We start from the raw sequence: 5,658 nt of genomic DNA on the forward strand, positions 1-5,658 counted from the left end.
AGGAGATATGATAGACATTGTGAATTGATAGGAAAGCACTCAAAGGTAAAGGGCAACTGGGATGTGGGAAAAGGGAAGGGAAAGAAGGAGAAATTTTGTATGTATGTATAGGCAGGATAGTCAACATGGCTGTTCTACTGTCTTGTATTACTTTGCTGAAAGAAACTGTCAATGAGTCCTTGGTTGATCAGCATTGCATGTCTATATCTGTTTTCATGAGAAGCCACTTTGAAGATATCAATATGCAATACAACAAGCATTGTTAATTACCTACCACTTTGTTTGTAAATCTGTACTGTCTGTACTGTTCCTTTGCCATTTTGTAAAATGTTGTCTGTCTGTTAATATTTTCCTCCTTTTATTTTTAAAATAAAAATAAAAGAAAATAAAGCAGATGACTCCCCGCTCAGGCCTCCAGGAGTGCAACCAGTGTAAAAAAAGACAAAGCTTGACCTTTGCTTTGTGAGACTCTGAGTCACACCCTTCTCACCTGTGCATAGAGGCACATCCCTCAGTCGGGGCACAGCTGTCAAAAAGCTGACACGAAAAGATTTCTTAGCCCTAATTTACACAGCTTAGCTCATAGACCTTGAAGACTTAGGACACCAGGATAAGTCATTTTCCAGGATATCAACTATGCTGAGAAAATCTCCAGGCCCCTAACGTTAAGGTTGCCTTGGTTAACGGTCTTCTCTGACTGGGACCACCCCAAGAGAAGGCAGTCATCCTATGCAAAAAAAAAAAAAAAAAAAAACTGTCCCTCAGATCACAGTCCTTCAGTCCAACAGAGGAAGCCACGATTGAGATCAGGGTCAGCAGGACCCCACCCCGTAGCACCCCCATGTGCCAGGATGACCTGCTCTTCAGACCCACAGCCCCTGCCCTTTCTCCAATGGAAGCCTCTGTCCTGGCTGCTCCTACTCTCCTTATCAGAGGATCCATTTGATGTTTGTCAGTGCCTCAAGCTAACGCCTTTACTGTCTTCTCTCACTCATAACTAAAGCTGTTGCACATACATTCATGCTGCATTTTAGTTCTATTTCCATCCTCATCACAGCAAGGACCCACACGAGCAGGTACCAGGGGGTGGAGCAAACAGCCCTGCAAAGGGAAGAGTCCAGAGAGGCAAACAGCTGATATCCAGTGTGAAATTACAGGGAAATGTGGCCATAGGAGCCTAATGTATGAAAAGGATGATAATAAAGGTCCTCAACTACACATATAATAGACACAGGGATACCCAACATAAAGAGACGATATTAAAAGACAAAATTTCCTTATCTCCTCACAGCTTGTGGGTAAGGCTGGTACCTGTCATCTCATGCTGTCCTGTTATCTCTAAAGCAAGTCCCCACACTGAGCAGGGACAAGAGGATCATATTTGAATGATGAGGAGACTCAGGGAGCACAGCAAGATGGGCCATGGCCAGGACCTTGGCCATTCCCTGTCCTCTGGAGATGGACAGGGCTGCAGATGGAGTCAAGAGCCAGTTGGACCCAGGCAACAGGGACTCAGAAAACACTTGGGGTCCCCAGGGTGGCAAAGACCCAGCCCAGCTCTGCAGAGACAGCAGCCCCAACCTGTGCAGTGAGTCCACTGGCCTAGCCCTAGACCTCGTCACTGGGCTTTCAGCTGTACCTTTTCACTTGCCCTTAATTAAATAATACACCAGAAAGTGCCAAGGTCTCCCCAAGTTCTGTGAGCCAGGCTAACAGATGCCTGGGCCTGGGATGGAGAAACACATTTATGGCTGGTGGGTCAGAAGGGCAGGTGACATTGGGGGCTTGTGATCGGCCTGCCAGGCTGGGCTAGTGTTGAGGCCCTGAGCCCTCAGCCTGCAGAACCCAGGTCACATTCTTCACAGTGCAGTCCACTCCCAACTCTGCACTGAGCTGGGGCTGACTTCAGCTGAATGGAACTGAGGAGGGGCTGGGCAGGTGTGCGAGATGTGGCTGCTGCTGGGAGCCCTGGACCCTTGCCATGGTTTAACAGGAGAAAGAAAATGACCCAGGGAGATATCAGGCAAAAGGAATAGTTAGTTCATAAGCTGAGGCAGGTACAAACATGTCTGCGGTGTTCCAAAATTTGGGATATGGTGTGGCTGTTATTGGGGTAGGGTGTGCCACACCAGGCCTGGTAGATGCCTAGGACAGAAAAATACACTGCCTGTGGTGCTGTGTGCCTCTAAGCCCAGCTCTCTGGCAGTAGGGTCTCAAGTTTGAGCCCAGCATTGGCAACTTGACGAAGTAAAGAGACTCTCACTCTAAATAAAATTTTGAAAGATGCTTTGGGATGGAGCTCAATGAGAAGACACTGGAGTCAGTCCCCAGGACCACACAAACACACAGAGACACAGATTGTCTTGATTTCACATACATTTGCTTAATTTAATGTAGATTTAATGTACAGGAGAGAGCTTCAAAAGCAAGGAATCCAAAGCAGAAACTCCATGAGACAAGAGGCTCAGGATACCACAGAGCAGTGAACTGGAGGCATCAGAACTGAGAGACAGAGAGGCAGAGAGACTGAAGAGAGGCGGTCACCTCCTTCAGGGTCCCACCACACACTTCCCCCCTTCCACATAGTTCAGAGCCCTGCTCCCTGCGCCCTGATCTGATTAGAAGCAGGAAAGGCAGGGGTGGTGTTCTCAGGACTCTAATCTTTCAGCCTTCAGGCTGTAATGTTCCAGCGGCCCCAGGGCAGGCCAGCCCCCATGCAGAACCTTATAAGACCTATGAAGATTCTGAGAGTCAGCAGCCCACAGACCACAGCTCCACACAGGACAGCCAAGCCCTGAGCCCCAGAAGCTGAAGCCAGGTAACCAACCCTGGATTTTTTAGGCACAGGGGTTGCTCCCCACTTTCCACCCTTTGAGTTCTTGCCTATTTCTTGTCTCTGTCCTGCTGGGTGTGTGTCTCTCTCTCCCCCTTAGACCATTGCTTTGACTCAGTATACAGTGAGGGCTTTGGATTCCTCCTGCGTCCAGAGCACTGGGATTACAGGCGGTGACACCATGCCCAGACCCAGTGAGGTCTTAAAAGCACATACTCCACTGTCCTCTCCACTTGTTACTCAGCGTGTCTGTGTCTGTACCTTCCGTGGAATGGGGATAATATCAGCATCTGGCACCTGAGATGCCTGTGAAAGTCAGTCACCCCTTGTGTGGTATCAGTAAGATGCCTGGCACAGGGCTGCACCTGAAACTGTGCTGAAAGCACCTTAATTTCCATCTCAGTCTCCTTCAGCTTTGTGACCCTGAGACTTCTGTGTCTGGGCCCCTTCTCCTCTGCTCCAGGGTTCAGCCTCAGTCTTGGTGTCTCTGTCTCTGTCCCTAACTGCCCCTCATTCCTCAGTGTCCCTGCCGCCTCTGTTCTCACAGGTAGAGCTCACACTGTCTTCTCCCAGGATCTGGACGATGAATGGGCCTTTTGGTTGTCCCTACTGGGGTAGAAGCAGCAGGTGGCACAGGGCACAAAGCACCCTGGAGTACACCAGCAGGGTTTAGCAGCAAAGCTCACCAGCCACCAGTCACCAGCAGGCAGAGAGATGGCTCTGTGCCACTGTGGGCCTGCGTGTGTCTGGGTCCATTCCCAGCACAGCATGGATAGATATCAGCAAGGCAGAGGGTGAGAAATTGTGCCCTATATTACTTTTACTCGGCCAGGGTCCTGGAGTCCATGCTGGAGGGTTCTTTTCTACCTCCTGGAATGGCGGGGGAGGCTACAGAGTCAGTGGGTTTCCTTTTCAGCAGGTGCTGACATGGGGACCACAGCAGAAGCCCTCTGGCTCTATTTCCTGGGATGTGTCATCCACAGGGCCACAGGTATCTGAGTGCGGGGTGCTTGCTAGCCTGTGTGCACACAAAATGTGTAATCCAACACCACCCATAGGCCACCTGGGAGTCTGCATGGCACCAGGGTAGAAACACAGCTAGTGGAGGAGAGACAGCAACTGGATTCAGAGCCCAGCTCTGCTACCTCTTACTTGTGAAAGCCCCTAAGGTATCTGTGCATATTTTCCCCATGTTCAACAGAAATCTGAAAGCAGGTTACATAATACAGTATAAACACGTGTCTTCCCCAGACTCTGGCCCGGAGGTGGGTGTCTAGATGTTAGCTGTAATTAGCACCGGGACAGCACTGTGCATGGACCTCCTGCCCCAGGTGGCAGAGAATAATGGCAGTTGCTTCCTTCCCTGTGAAGGTTACCCCTTCTGAGACCCTGGAGAAGGTGGCCCTGCAGAGGGCTGGGTCCAGGTTAAGAAGTGTTTCTGAAGGACTGTTCTCTGTGCCCCACTGTCCACACTGTGTGTCCAGCAGACAGAATCCCAGGCGTGGTTGCCACTGTTCTCTGCCTTGCACAGAAGCCCCTCCTGCAGAATGGCTTGTGTGTGGTGACACTTGGTCTATGCCACTGGGGTGTTAGAGCATAGTGTAAAGCTTCAAGCTCAGAGGAGGTGTCTGGCCTTGGAACTGTCCTGCCTGAGCCCCAGAGGCGAAGCCTCAGATCTTGCCCCTTCTTGGACCTCCTGATAGAACCTGTGCCTTCCTAACCCTGACCCACCTGAGCCCTACTGGATACACTACTGAATCCATTACCGAGTCCCAGAGGCAGACACTCAGACCTTGCACCTCCTTGGCCCTCCTCATATAACCTGGGCCTTCCTAAACCTGACCCACCTGAGCCCTACTGGATACACTACTGAATCCATTACCGAGTCCCAGAGGCAGACACTCAGACCTTGCACCTCCTTGGCCCTCCTCATATAACCTGGGCCTTCCTAAACCTGAACCGCCCCAGCCCTACTGGATGCACTACTGGATCCACTACTGGATCCCATCCACCCACCCACTGGATCTTCTCTGTGCTCATCCTCCTGGCAGAAGCAGAGATTCCTCCCAAACAAACCAGCAGTCACCTCGCAGATGGGCTCCCCCCACTCAGCAAACGCATGTTTGATGGCTTTCCTTGCCATCCATTTTCCCCGCCCTGGGTAGCAGCACTTTTTGACAATTATGACCACTACTGTTCTGGAGTTCTGGTGCATCCGCAGTGGGTGCTGTCAGCTGCACACTGCTGGAACACGTGAGTAGATGCAGTAGGGGTGACTGTGAAGGGGTGTGGGGGACAGTGCGCTGGACTGGGAGGGGTGCGGCATGGCTTCTTCGGGCGGGACATTGTAGACAGGGTTTCAGCTCTGACATTGCCCTTCAGTGAGCAGCACATCCCAGGCTCGGCTTCAGCAGAAAGGGCTGAGTCTTGACCCATGGCGCTGTTCCAACACTGCGAAGGGGCTGGGCCAGTTAGTGAGCCCCAGCCCCAGAGGCTGCATATGACCAGGGCTAAGACTTTGAAACACTAGGCCTGGAGCAAAGCTGGAGCAACCTACAACAGGGAGGCTGCCTGGGATATCCACTTCCCCAAGCTGGGGAAACATTCACATCTCTTTGTTGGGTCTGAAGGATCCCCCATGTGGGAAGAGAAACCATGCAGGACCCTGAGGTTAATCTGAGTATGAAAGTGCAGAGGAGGAGATGGATCTCAGTTCCTCCTCTAGGAGCCAGATGGTGTGAATATGGGACTTCTTGTCAGCAGGTGTAAGGGGCCTGGGGCAAGGCGAGGGAGACAAGTGAGGACAGAGCCAGGTGGATGGGGAC

The 5,658-nt window shown here is 51.4% G+C and overlaps 1 protein-coding gene across 1 annotated transcript in view; it reads left to right on the top strand.

The window, feature by feature from the left end:
• Window positions 1-5,658, top strand: part of LOC102014618 — a 54,886-nt gene that overhangs the window by 23,403 nt on the left and 25,825 nt on the right. The gene's annotated exons all lie outside the window — the stretch shown is intronic.

The sequence above is a fragment of the Chinchilla lanigera genome, unplaced genomic scaffold (assembly GCF_000276665.1).
Source record: "Chinchilla lanigera isolate Chin_1 unplaced genomic scaffold, ChiLan1.0 scaffold00158, whole genome shotgun sequence".
In the NCBI taxonomy this organism is placed as follows: domain Eukaryota; kingdom Metazoa; phylum Chordata; class Mammalia; order Rodentia; family Chinchillidae; genus Chinchilla; species Chinchilla lanigera.